Below are 19,798 nucleotides of genomic sequence, written 5' to 3'. Positions count from 1 at the left end.
TGCGACTTTTTTATACCCAATATATGCCAAGTACTGAAAACGGCGTTTGGTCACATTTGTCCCAAACCTCCCTCCAGTTTTCAAAATATCCCAAATATCCCAATTTCGAGGCCTGAGCCATATTTTGGAGCCAAATGCTGGCTCTCTGCACGTATTCGCAGTCTGAAATTGCGACTTTTTTATACCCAATATATGCCAAGTACTGAAAACGGCGTTTGGTCACATTTGTCCCAAACATCCCTGCAGTTTTCAAAATATCCCAATATCGAGGCCTGAGCCATATTTTGGAGCCAAATTCTGGCTCTCTGCACGTATTCACAGTTTGAAATTACAACTTATTATACCCAACATATGCCAAGTACTGAAAGCGGCAATGAGTCACATTTTGCACAAACTCCCCTGCAGTTTTCAAAATATCCCAAACATCCCAATTTCGAGGCCTGAGCCATATTTTTGAGCCAAATTCTGGCTCTCTGCACGTATTCGCAGTTTGAAATTACGACTTTTTATACCCAACATATGACAAGTACTGAAAGCGGCGTTTTGTCACATTTGTCCCAAACCTCCCTGCAGTTTTCAAAATATCCCAAATATCCCAATTTCGAGGCCTGAGTCGTATTTTAGAGCCAAATTCTGGCTCTCTGCGCGTATTCGCAGTTTGAAATTACCACTTTTTATTCCCAACATATGCCAAGTCCTGAAAGCGGCAGAGAGTCACATTTTGCACAAACTCCCCAGCAGTTTTCAAAATATCCCAAATATCCCAATATCGAGGCCTGAGGCATATTTTGGAGCCAAATTCTGGCTCTATGCACGTATTCGCAGTTTGATATTACGACTTTTTATACCCAACATATGCCAAGTCCTGAAAGCAGCAGTGAGTCACATTTTGCACAAACTCCCCTGCAGTTTTCGAAATATCCCAAATATCTTAATTTCGAGGCCTGAGCAATATTTTGGAGCCAAATACTGGATCTCTGCACGTATTCGCAGTTTGAAATTGCGAATTTTATACCCAATATATGCCAAGTACTGAAAGCTGCAGTGAGTCACATTTTGCCCAAACTCCCCTCCAGTTTTCAAAATAACGCAAATATCCCAATTTCGAGGCCTGAGCTATATTTTGGAGCCCAATTCGGCTCTCTGCACGTATTCGCAGTTTGAAATTATATCTTTTTATACCCAACATATACCAAGTACAGAAAGCGGCGTTTGGTCACATTTGTTCCAAACATCCCTGCAGTTTTCTAAATATCCCAAATATCCCAATTTCGAGGCCTGAGCATTATTTTAAAGCCAAATTCTGGCTCTCTGTACTTATTCGCAGTTTTAAATTATGGCTTTTTATACCCAACATATGCCAAGTCCTGAAAGCGGCAATTAGTCACATTTTGCACAAACTCCCCTGCTGTTTTCGAAATATCCCAAATATCTCCATTTCGAGGCCTGAGCCATATTTTGAAGCCAAATTCTGGATCTCTGCACCTATTTCCAGTTTGAAATTATATCTTTTTATACCCAACATATGCCAAGTACTGAAAGCGGCGTTTGGTCACATTTGTTCCAAACATCCCTCCAGTTTTCAAAATATCCCAAAAGACCCAATTTCGAGGCCTGAGCCATATTTTGGAGCCAAATTCTGGCTCTCTACATGTATTAGCAGTTTGATATAACGATTTTTATACTAAACATATGCTAAGTACTGAAAGCGGCAGTTAGTCACATTTTGCACAAACTTCCCTGCAGTTTTCAAAATATCCTAAACATCCCAATTTCGAGGCCTGAGCATTATTTTGGAGCCAAATTCTGGCTCTCTGCACGTATTCGCAGTTTTAAATTACGACTTTTTATACTCAACATATGCCAAGTACTGAAAGCTGCAGTGAGTCACATTTTGCACAATCCCCCCTGCAGTTCTCAAAATATCCCAAACATCCCAATTTCGTGGCCTGAGCATTATTTTGGAGCCAAATTCTGGCTCTCTGCAAGTATTCGCAGTTTGAAATTGCGACTTTTTTATACCCAATATATGCCAAGTACTGAAAACGGCGTTTGGTCACATTTGTCCCAAACCTCCCTCCAGTTTTCAAAATATCCCAAATATCCCAATTTCGAGGCCTGAGCCATATTTTGGAGCCAAATTCTGGCTCTCTGCACGTATTCGCAGTCTGAAATTGCGACTTTTTTATACCCAATATATGCCAAGTACTGAAAACGGTGTTTGGTCACATTTGTCCCAAACCTCCCTGCAGTTTTCAAAATATCCCAAATATCCCAATTTCGAGGCCTGAGCCATATTTTGGAGCCAAATTCTGGCTCTCTGCACGTATTCGCAGTTTGAAATTGCGACTTTTTTATACCCAATATATGCCAAGTACTGAAAACGGCTTTTGGTCACATTTGTCCCAAACCTCCCTGCAGTTTTCAAAATATCCCAAATATCCCAATTTCGAGGCATGAGCCATATTTTGGAGCCTAATTCTGGCTCTCTGCACGTATTCGCAGTTTGAAATTGCGACTTTTTTATACCAAATATATGCCAAGTACTGAAAACGGCGTTTGGTCACATTTGTCCCAAACCTCCCTCCAGTTTTCAAAATATCCCAAATATCCCAATTTCGAGGCCTGAGCCATATTTTGGAGCCAAATTCTTGCTCTCTGCACGTATTCGCAGTCTGAAATTGCGACTTTTTTATACCCAATATATGCCAAGTACTGAAAACTGCGTTTGGTCACATTTGTCCCAAACATCCCTGCAGTTTTCAAAATATCCCAAATATACCAATATCGAGGCCTGAGCCATATTTTGGAGCCAAATTCTGGCTCTCTGCACGTATTCACAGTTTGAAATTACAACTTATTATACCCAACATATGCCAAGTACTGAAAGCGGCAATGAGTCACATTTTGCACAAACTCCCCTGCAGTTTTCAAAATATCCCAAACATCCCAATTTCGTGGCCTGAGCCATATTTTGGAGCCAAATTCAGGCTCTCTGCACGTATTCGCAGTTTGAAATAACGACTTTTTATACCCAACATATGCCAAGTACTGAAAGTGGCGTTTGGTCACATTTGTCTCAAATCTACCTGCAGTTTTCAAAATATCCCAAACATCCCAATATCGAGGCCTGAGCCATATTTTGGAGCCAAATTCTTGCTCTCTGCACGTATTCGCAGTTTGATATTACGACTTTTTATACCCAACATATGCCAAGTCCTGAAAGCGGCAATTAGTAACATTTTGCACAAACTCCCCTGCTGTTTTCGAAATATCCCAAATATCTCCATTTCGAGGCCTGAGCCATATTTTGGAGCCAAATTCTGGATCTCTGCACCTTTTTCCAGTTTGAAATTATATATTTTTATACCCAACATATGCCAAGTACTGAAAGCGGCGTTTGGTCACATTTGTTCCAAACATCCCTCCAGTTTTCAAAATATCCCAAAAGACCCAATTTCGAGGCCTGAGCCATATTTTGGAGCCAAATTCTGGCTCTCTACATGTATTAGCAGTTTGATATAACGATTTTTATACTAAACATATGCTAAGTACTGAAAGCGGCAGTTAGTCACATTTTGCACAAACTTCCCTGCAGTTTTCAAAATATCCTAAACATCCCAATTTCGAGGCCTGAGCATTATTTTGGAGCCAAATTCTGGCTCTCTGCACGTATTCGCAGTTTTAAATTACGACTTTTTATACTCAACATATGCCAAGTACTGAAAGCTGCAGTGAGTCACATTTTGCACAATCCCCCCTGCAGTTCTCAAAATATCCCAAACATCCCAATTTCGTGGCCTGAGCATTATTTTGGAGCCAAATTCTGGCTCTCTGCACGTATTCGCAGTTTGAAATTGCGAAATTTTTATGCCCAATATATGCCAAGTACTGAAAACGGCGTTTGGTCACATTTGTCCCAAACCTCCCTCCAGTTTTCAAAATATCCCAAATATCCCAATTTCGAGGCCTGAGCCATATTTTGGAGCCAAATTCTGGCTCTCTGCACGTATTCGCAGTCTGAAATTGCGACTTTTTTATACCCAATACATGCCAAGTACTGAAAACGGTGTTTGGTCACATTTGTCCCAAACCTCCCTGCAGTTTTCAAAATATCCCAAATATCCCAATTTCGAGGCCTGAGCCATATTTTGGAGCCAAATTCTGGCTCTCTGCACGTATTCGCAGTTTGAAATTGCGACTTTTTTATACCCAATATATGCCAAGTACTGAAAACGGCGTTTGGTCACATTTGTCCCAAACCTCCCTGCAGTTTTCAAAATATCCCAAATATCCCAATTTCGAGGCATGAGCCATATTTTGGAGCCTAATTCTGGCTCTCTGCACGTATTCGCAGTTTGAAATTGCGACTTTTTTATACCAAATATATGCCAAGTACTGAAAACGGCGTTTGGTCACATTTGTCCCAAACCTCCCTCCAGTTTTCAAAATATCCCAAATATCCCAATTTCGAGGCCTGAGCCATATTTTGGAGCCAAATTCTTGCTCTCTGCACGTATTCGCAGTCTGAAATTGCGACTTTTTTATACCCAATATATGCCAAGTACTGAAAACTGCGTTTGGTCACATTTGTCCCAAACATCCCTGCAATTTTCAAAATATCCCAAATATACCAATATCGAGGCCTGAGCCATATTTTGGAGCCAAATTCTGGCTCTCTGCACGTATTCACAGTTTGAAATTACAACTTATTATACCCAACATATGCCAAGTACTGAAAGCGGCAATGAGTCACATTTTGCACAAACTCCCCTGCAGTTTTCAAAATATCCCAAACATCCCAATTTCGAGGCCTGAGCCATATTTTGGAGCCAAATTCAGGCTCTCTGCACGTATTCGCAGTTTGAAATAACGACTTTTTATACCCAACATATGCCAAGTACTGAAAGTGGCGTTTGGTCACATTTGTCTCAAATCTACCTGCAGTTTTCAAAATATCCCAAACATCCCAATATCGAGGCCTGAGCCATATTTTGGAGCCAAATTCTTGCTCTCTGCACGTATTCGCAGTTTGATATTACGACTTTTTATACCCAACATATGCCAAGTCCTGAAAGCGGCAGTGAGTCACATTTTGCACAAACTCCCCTGCAGTTTTCGAAATATCCCAAATATCCCCATTTCGAGCCTTGAGCCATGTTTTGGAGCCAAATTCTGGCTCTCTGCACGTATTCGCAGTTTGAAATTACGACTTTTTATACCCAACATATGACAAGTACTGAAAGCGGCGTTTGGTCACATTTTGCACAAACCTCCCTGCAGTTTTCAAAATATCCCAAATATCCCAATTTCGAGGCCTGAACCATATTTTGGAGCCAAATTCAGGCTCTCTGCACGTATTCGCAGTTTGAAATTACGACTTTTTATACCCAACATATGCCAAGTAATGTAAGCGCCGTTTGGTCATATTTGTCCCAAAGTCCCCTGCAGTTTTCAAAATATCCCAAACATCCCAATTTCGAGGCCTGAATCCTATTTTGGAGCCAAATTCTGGCTCTCTGCGCGTATTCGCAGTTTGAAATTACCACTTTTTATACCCAACATATGCCAAGTCCTGAAAGCGGCAGAGAGTCACATTTTGCACAAACTCCCCTGCAGTTTTCAAAATATCCTAAACATCCCAATTTCGAGGCCTGAGCATTATTTTGGAGCCAAATTCTGGCTCTCTGCACGTATTCGCAGTTTTAAATTACCACTTTTTATACCCAACATATGCCAAGTCCTGAAAGCGGCAGTGAGTCACATTTTGGACAAACTCCCCTGCTGTTTTCAAAATATCCCAAACATCCCAATTTCGTGGCCTGAGCCATAATTTGGAGCCAAATTCTGGCTCTATGCACGTATTCGCAGTTTGATATTACGAATTTTTATTCCTAACATATGCCAAGTCCTGAAAGCGGCAGTGAGTCACATTTTGCACAAACTCCCTTGCAGTTTTCGAAATATCCCAAATATCCTAATTTCGAGGCATGAGCCATATTTTGGAGCCAAATTTTGGATCTCTGCACGTATTTGCAGTTTGAAATTGTGACTTTTTTATACCCAACATATGCCAAGTACTGAAAGCGGCAGTGAGTCACATTTTGCACAAACTGCCCTGTAGTTTTCGAAATATCCCAAATATCAAAATTTCGAGGCCTGAGCCATATTTTGGAACCAAATTCTGGATATCTGCACGTATTCGCAGTTTGAAATTGCGACTTTTTTATACCCAACATATGCCAAGTACTGAAAGCGGCAGTGAGTCACATTTTGAACAAACTCCCCTCTAGTTTTCAAAATAACGCAAATATCCCAATTTCGAGGCCTGAGCAATATTTTGGAGCCAAATTCTGGCTCTCTGCACGTATTCGCAGTTTGAAATTACATCTTTTTGTACCCAACATATGCCAATTACTGAAAGCGGCAGTGAGTCACATTTTGCACAAACTCAACATGCAGTTTTCAAAATATCCCAAACATCCCAATTTCGAGGCCTGAGCCATAATTTGGAGCCAAATTCTGGCTCTATGCACGTATTCGCAGTTTGATATTACGAATTTTTATACCCAATACATGCTAAGTCCTGAAAACGGCAGTGAGTCACATTTTGCACAAACTCCCCTGTAGTTTTCAAAATATCCCAGCTATCCCAATTTCGAGGCCCTGAGCCATATTTTGGAGCCAAGTTCTGGTTCTCTGCACGTATTCGCAGTTTGAAATTGCGACTTTTTTATACCCAACATATGCCAAGTCCTGAAAGCGGCAGTGAGTCACATTTTGCACAAACTGCCCTGTAGTTTTCTAAATATCCCAAATATCAAAATTTCGAGGCCTGAGCCATATTGTGGAGCCAAATTCTCGATATCTGCACGTATTAGCAGTTTGAAATTGCGACTTTTTTATACCCAACGTATGCCAAATACTGAAAGCGGCAGTGAGTCACATTTTGAACAAACCTCCCTGCAGTTTTCAAAATATCCCAAATATCCCAATTTCGAGGCCTGAACCATATTTTGGAGCCAAATTCTGGCTCTCTGCACGTATTCGCAGTTTGAAATTACGACTTTTTTATACCCAATATATGCCAAGTACTGAAAACGACGTTTGGTCACGTTTGTCCCAAACCTCCCTGCAGTTTTCAAAATATCCCAAATATCCCAATTACGAGGCCCTGAGCCATATTTTGGAGCCAAATTCTGGCTCTCTGCACGTATTCGCAGTTTGAAATTACGAATTTTTATACCCAACATATGCGAAGTAATGAAAGCGGCGTTTGGTCACATTTATCCCAAACCTCCCTCCAGTTTTCAAAATATCCCAATTTCGAGGCCTGAGCCATATTTTGGAGCCAAATTCTGGCTCTCTGCACGTATTCGCAGGTTGAAATTCCGAATTTTTTATACCCAACATATGTCAAGTACTGAAAGCGGCGTTTGATCATATTTGTCCCAAACTCCCCTGCAGTTTTCAAAATATTCCAAACTTCCCAATTTCGAGGCCTGAGTCATATTTTGCAGCCAAAGTCTGGCTCTCTGCACGTATTCGCAGTTTGAAATTACCACTTTTTATACCCAACATATGCAAAGTACTGAGAGCGGCGTTTGGTCACATTTGTCCCAAACCTCCCTGAAGTTTTCAAAATATCCCAAATATCCCAATTACGAGGCCCTGAGCCATATTTTGGAGCCAAATTCTGGCTCTCTGCACGTATTCGCAGTTTGATATTACGACTTTTTATACCCAACATATGCCAAGTACTGAGAGCGGCGTTTGGTCACATTTGTCACAAACCTCCCTGCAGTTTTCAAAATATCCCAAAAATCCCAATTTCGTGGCCTGAGCCATAATTTGGAGCCAAATTCTGGCTCTATGCAGGTATTTGCAGTTTGATATTACCAATTTTTATTCCCAACATATGCCAAGTCCTGAAAGCGGCGTTTGGTCCCATTTGTCCCAAACCTTCCTCCAGTTTTTAAAATATGCCAAACATTCCAATTTCGAGGACTGAGCTATATTTTGGAGCCAAATTCTGGCTCTATGCACGTATTCGCAGTTTGATATTACGACTTTTTATACCCAACATATGCCAACTCCTGATAGCGGCGTTTGGTCACATTTGTCCCAAATCTTCCTGCAGTTTTCAAAATATCACAAACATCCCAATATCGAGGCCTGAGTCATATTTTGGAGCCAAATTCTGGCTCTCTGCAGGTATTCGCAGTTTGAAATTACGACTTTTTATACCAAACATATGCAAAGTACTGAAAGCGGCGTTTGGTCATATTTGTTCCAAAGTCCCCTGCAGTTTTCAAAATATCCCAAACTTCCCAATTTCGAGGCCTGAGTCATATTTTGGAGCCAAATTCTGGCGCTCTGCACGTATTCGCAGTTGGAAATTGCGACTTTTTTATACCCAACATATGCCAAGTGCTGGAAACGGCGTTTAGTCACATTTCTCCCAATCCCCTCTGCAGTTTTCAAAACATCCCAAACATCCTAATATCGAGGCCTGAGCCATATTTTGGAGCCAAATTCTGGCTCTCTGCACGTATTCGCAGGTTGATATTACGACTTATTATACCCAGCATATGCCAAGTACTGAAAGCGGCAATGAGTCACATTTTGAACAAACTCCCCTGCATTTTTCTAAATATCCCAAACATCCAAATTTCGAGGCCTGAGCCATATTTTGGAACCAAATTCAGGCTCTCTGCACGTATTCGCAGTTTGAAATTACGACTTTTTTATACCCAACATATGCCAAGTACTGAAAGCGGCAGTGAGTCACATTTTGAACAAACTCCCCTTTAGTTTTCAAAATATCGCAAATATCCCAATTTCGAGGCCTGATCAATATTTTGGAGCCAAATTCTGGCTCTCTGCACGTATTCGCAGTTTGATATTACGACTTTTTATACCCAACATATGCCAAGTACTGAAAGCGGCGTTTGGTCACATTTGTCCCAAACATCCCTGCAATTTTCAAAATATCCCAAATATACCAATATCGAGGCCTGAGCCATATTTTGGAGCCAAATTCTGGCTCTCTGCACGTATTCACAGTTTGAAATTACAACTTATTATACCCAACATATGCCAAGTACTGAAAGCGGCAATGAGTCACATTTTGCACAAACTCCCCTGCAGTTTTCAAAATATCCCAAACATCCCAATTTCGAGGCCTGAGCCATATTTTGGAGCCAAATTCAGGCTCTCTGCACGTATTCGCAGTTTGAAATAACGACTTTTTATACCCAACATATGCCAAGTACTGAAAGTGGCGTTTGGTCACATTTGTCTCAAATCTACCTGCAGTTTTCAAAATATCCCAAACATCCCAATATCGAGGCCTGAGCCATATTTTGGAGCCAAATTCTTGCTCTCTGCACGTATTCGCAGTTTGATATTACGACTTTTTATACCCAACATATGCCAAGTCCTGAAAGCGGCAGTGAGTCACATTTTGCACAAACTCCCCTGCAGTTTTCGAAATATCCCAAATATCCCCATTTCGAGCCTTGAGCCATGTTTTGGAGCCAAATTCTGGCTCTCTGCACGTATTCGCAGTTTGAAATTACGACTTTTTATACCCAACATATGACAAGTACTGAAAGCGGCGTTTGGTCACATTTTGCACAAACCTCCCTGCAGTTTTCAAAATATCCCAAATATCCCAATTTCGAGGCCTGAACCATATTTTGGAGCCAAATTCAGGCTCCCTGCACGTATTCGCAGTTTGAAATTACGACTTTTTATACCCAACATATGCCAAGTAATGTAAGCGCCGTTTGGTCATATTTGTCCCAAAGTCCCCTGCAGTTTTCAAAATATCCCAAACATCCCAATTTCGAGGCCTGAATCCTATTTTGGAGCCAAATTCTGGCTCTCTGCGCGTATTCGCAGTTTGAAATTACCACTTTTTATACCCAACATATGCCAAGTCCTGAAAGCGGCAGAGAGTCACATTTTGCACAAACTCCCCTGCAGTTTTCAAAATATCCTAAACATCCCAATTTCGAGGCCTGAGCATTATTTTGGAGCCAAATTCTGGCTCTCTGCACGTATTCGCAGTTTTAAATTACTACTTTTTATACCCAACATATGCCAAGTCCTGAAAGCGGCAGTGAGTCACATTTTGGACAAACTCCCCTGCTGTTTTCAAAATATCCCAAACATCCCAATTTCGTGGCCTGAGCCATAATTTGGAGCCAAATTCTGGCTCTATGCACGTATTCGCAGTTTGATATTACGAATTTTTATTCCTAACATATGCCAAGTCCTGAAAGCGGCAGTGAGTCACATTTTGCACAAACTCCCTTGCAGTTTTCGAAATATCCCAAATATCCTAATTTCGAGGCATGAGCCATATTTTGGAGCCAAATTTTGGATCTCTGCACGTATTTGCAGTTTGAAATTGTGACTTTTTTATACCCAACATATGCCAAGTACTGAAAGCGGCAGTGAGTCACATTTTGCACAAACTGCCCTGTAGTTTTCGAAATATCCCAAATATCAAAATTTCGAGGCCTGAGCCATATTTTGGAACCAAATTCTGGATATCTGCACGTATTCGCAGTTTGAAATTGCGACTTTTTTATACCCAACATATGCCAAGTACTGAAAGCGGCAGTGAGTCACATTTTGAACAAACTCCCCTCTAGTTTTCAAAATAACGCAAATATCCCAATTTCGAGGCCTGAGCAATATTTTGGAGCCAAATTCTGGCTCTCTGCACGTATTCGCAGTTTGAAATTACATCTTTTTGTACCCAACATATGCCAATTACTGAAAGCGGCAGTGAGTCACATTTTGCACAAACTCAACATGCAGTTTTCAAAATATCCCAAACATCCCAATTTCGAGGCCTGAGCCATAATTTGGAGCCAAATTCTGGCTCTATGCACGTATTCGCAGTTTGATATTACGAATTTTTATACCCAATACATGCTAAGTCCTGAAAACGGCAGTGAGTCACATTTTGCACAAACTCCCCTGTAGTTTTCAAAATATCCCAGCTATCCCAATTTCGAGGCCCTGAGCCATATTTTGGAGCCAAGTTCTGGTTCTCTGCACGTATTCGCAGTTTGAAAATGCGACTTTTTTATACCCAACATATGCCAAGTCCTGAAAGCGGCAGTGAGTCACATTTTGCACAAACTGCCCTGTAGTTTTCTAAATATCCCAAATATCAAAATTTCGAGGCCTGAGCCATATTGTGGAGCCAAATTCTCGATATCTGCACGTATTAGCAGTTTGAAATTGCGACTTTTTTATACCCAACGTATGCCAAATACTGAAAGCGGCAGTGAGTCACATTTTGAACAAACCTCCCTGCAGTTTTCAAAATATCCCAAATATCCCAATTTCGAGGCCTGAACCATATTTTGGAGCCAAATTCTGGCTCTCTGCACGTATTCGCAGTTTGAAATTACGACTTTTTTATACCCAATATATGCCAAGTACTGAAAACGACGTTTGGTCACGTTTGTCCCAAACCTCCCTGCAGTTTTCAAAATATCCCAAATATCCCAATTACGAGGCCCTGAGCCATATTTTGGAGCCAAATTCTGGCTCTCTGCACGTATTCGCAGTTTGAAATTACGAATTTTTATACCCAACATATGCGAAGTAATGAAAGCGGCGTTTGGTCACATTTATCCCAAACCTCCCTCCAGTTTTCAAAATATCCCAATTTCGAGGCCTGAGCCATATTTTGGAGCCAAATTCTGGCTCTCTGCACGTATTCGCAGGTTGAAATTCCGAATTTTTTATACCCAACATATGTCAAGTACTGAAAGCGGCGTTTGATCATATTTGTCCCAAACTCCCCTGCAGTTTTCAAAATATTCCAAACTTCCCAATTTCGAGGCCTGAGTCATATTTTGCAGCCAAAGTCTGGCTCTCTGCACGTATTCGCAGTTTGAAATTACCACTTTTTATACCCAACATATGCAAAGTACTGAGAGCGGCGTTTGGTCACATTTGTCCCAAACCTCCCTGAAGTTTTCAAAATATCCCAAATATCCCAATTACGAGGCCCTGAGCCATATTTTGGAGCCAAATTCTGGCTCTCTGCACGTATTCGCAGTTTGATATTACGACTTTTTATACCCAACATATGCCAAGTACTGAGAGCGGCGTTTGGTCACATTTGTCACAAACCTCCCTGCAGTTTTCAAAATATCCCAAAAATCCCAATTTCGTGGCCTGAGCCATAATTTGGAGCCAAATTCTGGCTCTATGCAGGTATTTGCAGTTTGATATTACCAATTTTTATTCCCAACATATGCCAAGTCCTGAAAGCGGCGTTTGGTCCCATTTGTCCCAAACCTTCCTCCAGTTTTTAAAATATGCTAAACATTCCAATTTCGAGGACTGAGCTATATTTTGGAGCCAAATTCTGGCTCTATGCACGTATTCGCAGTTTGATATTACGACTTTTTATACCCAACATATGCCAACTCCTGATAGCGGCGTTTGGTCACATTTGTCCCAAATCTTCCTGCAGTTTTCAAAATATCACAAACATCCCAATATCGAGGCCTGAGTCATATTTTGGAGCCAAATTCTGGCTCTCTGCAGGTATTCGCAGTTTGAAATTACGACTTTTTATACCAAACATATGCAAAGTACTGAAAGCGGCGTTTGGTCATATTTGTTCCAAAGTCCCCTGCAGTTTTCAAAATATCCCAAACTTCCCAATTTCGAGGCCTGAGTCATATTTTGGAGCCAAATTCTGGCGCTCTGCACGTATTCGCAGTTGGAAATTGCGACTTTTTTATACCCAACATATGCCAAGTGCTGGAAACGGCGTTTAGTCACATTTCTCCCAATCCCCTCTGCAGTTTTTAAAACATCCCAAACATCCAAATTTCGAGGCCTGAGCCATATTTTGGAACCAAATTCAGGCTCTCTGCACGTATTCGCAGTTTGAAATTACGACTTTTTTATACCCAACATATGCCAAGTACTGAAAGCGGCAGTGAGTCACATTTTGAACAAACTCCCCTTTAGTTTTCAAAATATCGCAAATATCCCAATTTCGAGGCCTGATCAATATTTTGGAGCCAAATTCTGGCTCTCTGCACGTATTCGCAGTTTGATATTACGACTTTTTATACCCAACATATGCCAAGTACTGAAAGCGGCGTTTGGTCACATTTGTCCCAAACCTCCCTGCAGTTTTCAAAATATCTCAAATATCCCAATATCGAGGCATGAGCCATATTTTGGAGCCAAATTCTGGCTCTCTGCACGTATTCGCAGTTTGATATTACGACTTTTTATACCCAACATATGCCAAGTACTGAAAGTGGCAGTGAGTCACATTTTGAACAAACTCCCCTCCAGTTTTCAAAATAACGCAAATATCCCAATTTCGAGGCCTGAGCCATATTTTGGAGCCAAATTCTGGCTCTCTGCACGTATTCGTAGTTTGAAATTGCATCTTTTTATACCCAACATATGACAAGTACTGAAAGCGGCGTTTGGTCACATTTGTCCCAAACATCCCTGCAGTTTTCAAAATATCCCAAACATCCCAATTTCGAGGCCTGAGCCATATTTTGGAGCCAAAATCTGGCTCTCTGCACGTATTCGCAGTTTGATATTACGAATTTTTATACCCAACATATGCCAAGTACTAGACGCGGCAGTGAGTCACATTTTGCACAAACTCCCCTGCAGTTTTCAAAATATCCCAAACATCCAAATTTCGAGGCCTGAGCCATATTTTGGAGCCAAATTCTGGCTCTCTGCACGTATTCACAGTTTGAAATTACGAATTTTTTATACCCAACACATGCGAAGTACTGAAAGCGGCGTTTGGTCACATTTGTCCCAATCCCCCCTGCAGTTTTCCAAATATCCCAAATATCCCAATATCGAGGCCTGAGCCATATTTTGGAGCCAAATTCTGGCTCTCTGCACGTATTCGCAGTTTGAAATTACGACTTTTTATACCCAACATATGCCAAGTAATGAAAGCGGCGTTTGGTCACATTTATCCCACATTTATCCCAAACCTCCCTCCAGTTTTCAAAATATCCCAATTTCGAGGCCTGAGCCATATTTTGGAGCCAAATTCTGGCTCTCTGCACGTATTCGCAGTTTGAAATTACCACTTTTTATACCCAACATATGCCAAGTACTGAGAGCGGCGTTTGGTCACATTTGTCCCAAACCTCCCTGCAGTTTCCAAATATCCCAAACATCCCAATTTCGTGGCCTGAGCCATAATTTGGAGCCAAATTCTGGCTCTATGCAAGTATTCGCAGTTTAATATTACGAATTTTTATTCCCAACATATGCCAAGTCCTGAAAGCGGCAGTGAGTCACATTTTGCTCAAACTCCCCTGCAGTTTTCGAAATATCCCAAATATCCCAATTTCGAGGCATGAGCCATATTTTGGAGCCAAATTCAGGCTCTCTGTACGTATTCGCAGTTAGAAATTACGATTTTTTTATACCCAACATATGCCAAGTGCAGAAAGCGGCGTTTGGTCACATTTGTCCCAAACCTTCCTCCAGTTTTTAAAATATGCCAAACATTCCAATTTCGAGGCCTGAGCTATATTTTGGAGCCAAATTCTGGCTCTATGCAGGTATTCGCAGTTTGAAATTACGACTTTTTATACCAAACATATGCAAAGTACTGAAAGCGGCGTTTGGTCATATTTGTCCCAAAGTCCCCTGCAGTTTTCAAAATATCCCAAACATACCAATTTCGAGGCCTGAGCCATATTTTGGAGCCAAATTCTGGCTCTCTGCACGTATTCGTAGTTTGAAATTGCGACTTTTTTATACCCAACATATGCCAAGTACTGAAAGCGGCGTTTGGTCATATTTGTCCCAAACTCCCCAGCAGTTTTCAAAATATTCCAAACTTCCCAATTTCGAGGCCTGAGTCATATTTTGGAGCCAATTTCTGGCTCTCTGCACGTATTTGCAGTTCGAAATTATGTCTTTTTATACCCAACATATGCCAAGTACTGAAAGCGGCATTTGGTCACATTTGTCCCAAACCTCCCCACTGTTTTCAAAATATCCCAAATATCCCAATTTCGAGGCCTGAGCCATATTTTGGAGCCAATTTCTGGCTCTCTGCATGTATTCGTAGTTTTAAATTACGACTTTTTATTCCCAACATATGCCAAGTCCTGAAAACGGCAGTGAGACACATTTTGCACAAACTCCCCTGTAGTTTTCAAAATATCCCGGATATCCCAATTTCGAGGCCCTGAGCCATATTTTGGAGCAAAATTCTGCCTCTCTGCACGTATTCGCAGTTTGAAATTACATCTTTTTATGCCCAACATATGCCAAGTACTGAAAGCGGCGTTTGGTCACATTTGTCCCAATCCCCCCTGCAGTTTTCAAAATATCCCAAACATCCCAATTTCGAGGCCTAAGCCATATTTTGGAGCCAAATTCAGGCTCTCTGCACGTATTCGCAGTTTGAAATTGCGACTTTTTTATACCCAACATATGCCAAGTACTGAAAGCGGCGTTTGGTCACATTTGTCCCAAACATCCCTGCAGTTTTCAAAATATCCCAAATATCCCAATTTCGAGGCCAGAGCCATATTTTGGACCCTAATTTTGGCTCTCTGCACGTATTCGCAGTTCGAAATTACGTCTTTTTATACCCAACATATGCCAAGTACTGAAAGCAACGTTTGGTCACATTTGTCCTACTCCCCTCTGCAGTTTTCAAAATATCCCAAACATCCTAATATCGAGGCCTGAGCCATATTTTGGAGCCAAATTCTGGCTCTCTGCACGTATTCGCAGGTTGAAATTACGACTTTTTATACGCAACATATGCCAAGTACTGAAAGCGGCAGTGAGTCACATTTTGCACAAACTCCCCTGCAGTTTTCGAAATATCCAAAATATCCCAATTTCGAGGCCTCCGCCATATTTTGGAGCCAAATTCTGGCTCTCTGCACGTATTCGCAGTTTGAAATTGCGACTTTTTTATACCCAACATATGCCAAGTACTGAAAGCGACGTTTGGTCACATTTGTCCCAAACCTCCCTGCAGTTTTCAAAATAACCCAAATATCCTAATTACGAGGCCTGAGCCATATTTTGTAGCCAAATTTTGGCTCTCTGCACGTATTCGCAGTTTGATATTACGACTTTTTAAACCCAACATATGCCAAGTACTGGACGCAGCAGTGAGTCACATTTTGAACAAACTCCCCTGCAGTTTTCAAAATATCCCAAGCATCCTAATTTCGAGGCCTGAGCCATATTTTGGAGCCAAATTCTGGCTCTCTGCACGTATTCGCAGTTTGAAATTACGACTTATTTATACCCAACATATGCGAAGTACTGAAAGCGGCGTTTGGTCACATTTGTCCCAAACCTTCCTGCAGTTTTCAAAATATCCCAAACATCCCTATATCGAGGCCTGAGCCATATTTTGGAGCCAAATTCTGGCTCTCTGCAAGTATTCGCAGTTTGATATTACGAATTTTATACCCAACATATGCCAAGTACTGAAAGAGGCAGTGAGTCACATTTTGCACAAACTCCCCTCCAGTTTTCAAAATATCCCAAACATCCCAATTTCAAGGCCTGAGCCATATTTTGGACCCAAATTCTGGCTCTATGCACGTATTCGCAGTTTGATATTACGACTTTTTATACCCAACATATGCCAAGTCCTGAAAGTGGCAGTGAGTCACATTTTGCACAAACTCCCCTGCAGTTTTCAAAATATCCCAAATATCCCAATTTCGAGGCCTGAGCCATATTTTAGAGCCATATTCTTGCTCTCTGCACGTATTCACAGTTTGAAATTGCGACTTTTTTATACCCAACATATGCCAAGTACTGAAAGCGGCGTTTGGTCACATTTGTCCCAAACCTCCCTGCAGTTTTCAAAATATCCCAAATATCCCAATTTCGAGGCCTGAGTTATATTTTGGAGCCAAATTCTGGCTCTCTGCACGTATTCGCAGTTTGATATTACGACTTTTTATACCCAACATATGCCAAGTACTGGACGCGGCAGTGAGTCAAAATTTGCTCAAACTCCCCTGTAGTTTTCAAAATATAACAGATATCCCAATTTCGAGGCCCTGAGCCATATTTTGGAGCTAAATTCTGGCTCTCTGCACGTATTCGCAGTTTGAAATTGCGACTTTTTTATACCCAACATATGCCAAGTGCTGGAAGCGGCGTTTGGTCACATTTGTCCCAAACCTTCCTGCAGTTTTCAAAATATCCCAAACATCCCTATATCGAGGCCTGAGCCATATTTTGGAGCCAAATTCTGGCTCTCTGCAAGTATTCACAGTTTGATATTACGAATATTATACCCAACATATGCCAAGTACTGAAAGCGGCAGTGAGTCACATTTTGCACAAACTCCCCTCCAGTTTTCAAAATATCCCAAATATCACAATTTCGAGGCCTGAGCCATATTTTGGAGCCAAATTCTGGCTCTCTGCACGTATTCACAGTTTGAAATTGCGACTTTTTTATACCCAACATATGCCAAGTACTGAAAGCGGCGTTTGGTCACATTTGTCCCAAACCTCCCTGCAGTTTTCAAAATATCCCAAATATCCCAATTTCGAGGCCTGAGCCATATTTTGGAGCCAAATTCTGGCTCTCTGCACGTATTCGCAGTTTGATATTTCGACTTTTTATACCCAACATATACCAAGTACTGGACGTGGCAGTGAGTCACATTTTGCACAAACTCCCCTGCAGTTTTCAAAATATCCCAGATATCCCAATTTCGAGGCCTGAGCCATATTTTGGAGCCAAATTCTGGCTCTCTGCACGTATTCGCTGTTTGAAATTACATCTTTTTATACCCAACAGATGCCAAGTACTGAAAGCGGCGTTTGGTCACATTTGTCCCAAACATCCCTGCAGTTTTCAAAATATCTCAAATATCCCAATTTCGAGGCCTCAGCCATATTTTGGAGTCAAATTCTGGCTCTCTGCACGTATTCGCAGTTTGAAATTACGAATTTTTTATACTCAACATATGCAAAGGACTGAAAGCGGCGTTTGGTCACATTTGTCCCAAACCTCCCTGCAGTTTTCAAAATATCCCAAATATCCCAATATCGAGGCCTGAGCCATATTTTGAAGCCAAATTCTGGCTTTTTGCATGTATTTGCAGTTTTAAATTACGACTTTTTATACCCAACATATGCCAAGTCCTGAAAACGGCAGAGTCACAATTTGCACAAACTCCCCTGTAGTTTTCAAAATATCCCAGATATCCCAATTTCGAGGCCCTGAGCCATATTTTGGAGCCAAATTCTGGCTCTCTGCACGTATTCGCAGTTTGAAATTGCGACTTTTTTATACTTAACATATGCCAAGTCCTGAAAGCGGAGTTTGGTCACATTTGTCCCAAACCTTCCTCCAGTTTTCAAAATATCCCAAACATTCCAATTTCGAGGCCTGAGCCATATTTTGGAGCCAAATTCTGGCTCTATGCACGTATTCGCAGTTTGATATTACGACTTTTTATACGCAACATATGCCAAGTACTGAAAGCGGCAGTGAGTCACATTTTGCACAAACTCCCCTGCAGTTTTCGAAATATCCAAAATATCCCAATTTCGAGGCCTCAGCCATATTTTGGAGCCAATTCTGGCTCTCTGCACGTATTCGCAGTTTGAAATTGCGACTTTTTTATACCCAACATATGCCAAGTACTGAATGCGACGTTTGGTCACATTTGTCCCAAACCTCCCTGCAGTTTTCAAAATAACCCAAATATCCTAATTACGAGGCCTGAGCCATATTTTGTAGCCAAATTTTTTCTCTCTGCACGTATTCGCAATTTGATATTACGACTTTTTAAACCCAACATATGCCAAGTACTGGACGCAGCAGTGAGTCACATTTTGAACAAACTCCCCTGCAGTTTTCAATATACCCCAAGAATCCCAATTTCGAGGCCTGAGCCATATTTTGGAGCCAAATTCCGGCTCTCTGCACGTATTCGCAGTTTGAAATTACGACTTTTTTATACCCAACATATGCGAAGTACTGAAAGCGGCGTTTGGTCACATTTGTCCGAAACCTTCCAGCAGTTTTCAAAATATACCAAACATCCCTATATCGAGGCCTGAGCCATATTTTGGAGCCAAATTCTGGCTCTCTGCAAGTATTCGCAGTTTGATATTACGAATTTTATACCCAACATATGCCAAGTACTGAAAGCGGCAGTGAGTCACATTTTGCACAAACTCCCCTCCAGTTTTCAAAATATCCCAAACATCCCAATTTCGAGGCCTGAGCTATATTTTGGACCCAATTTCTGGCTGTATGCACGTATTCGCAGTTTGATATTACGACTTTTTATACCCAGCATATGCCAAGTCCTGAAAGTAGCAGTGAGTCACATTTTGCACAAACTCCCCTGCAGTTTTCAAAAAATCCCTAATATCCCAATTTCGAGGCCTGATCAATATTTTGGAGCCAAATTCTGGCTCTCTGCACGTATTCGCAGTTTGAAATTACGACTTTTTTATACCCAACATATGCAAAGGACTAAAAGTGGCGTTTGGTCACATTTGTCCCAAACCTCCCTGCAGTTTTCAAAATATCCGAAGTATCCCAATTTCGAGGCCTGAGCTATATTTTGGAGCCAAATTCTGGCTCTCTGCACGTATTCGCAGTTTGATATAATGACTTTTTATACCCAACATATGCCAAGTACTGGACGCGGCAGTGAGTCACAATTTGCACAAACTCTCCTGTAGTTTTCAAAATATCCCAGATATCCCAATTTCGAGGCCCTGAGCCATATTT

The sequence above is a fragment of the Procambarus clarkii genome, chromosome 87 (genome assembly GCF_040958095.1).
Source record: "Procambarus clarkii isolate CNS0578487 chromosome 87, FALCON_Pclarkii_2.0, whole genome shotgun sequence".
NCBI lineage: Eukaryota > Metazoa > Arthropoda > Malacostraca > Decapoda > Cambaridae > Procambarus > Procambarus clarkii.
Note: the sequence above shows the minus strand (reverse complement) of the source record.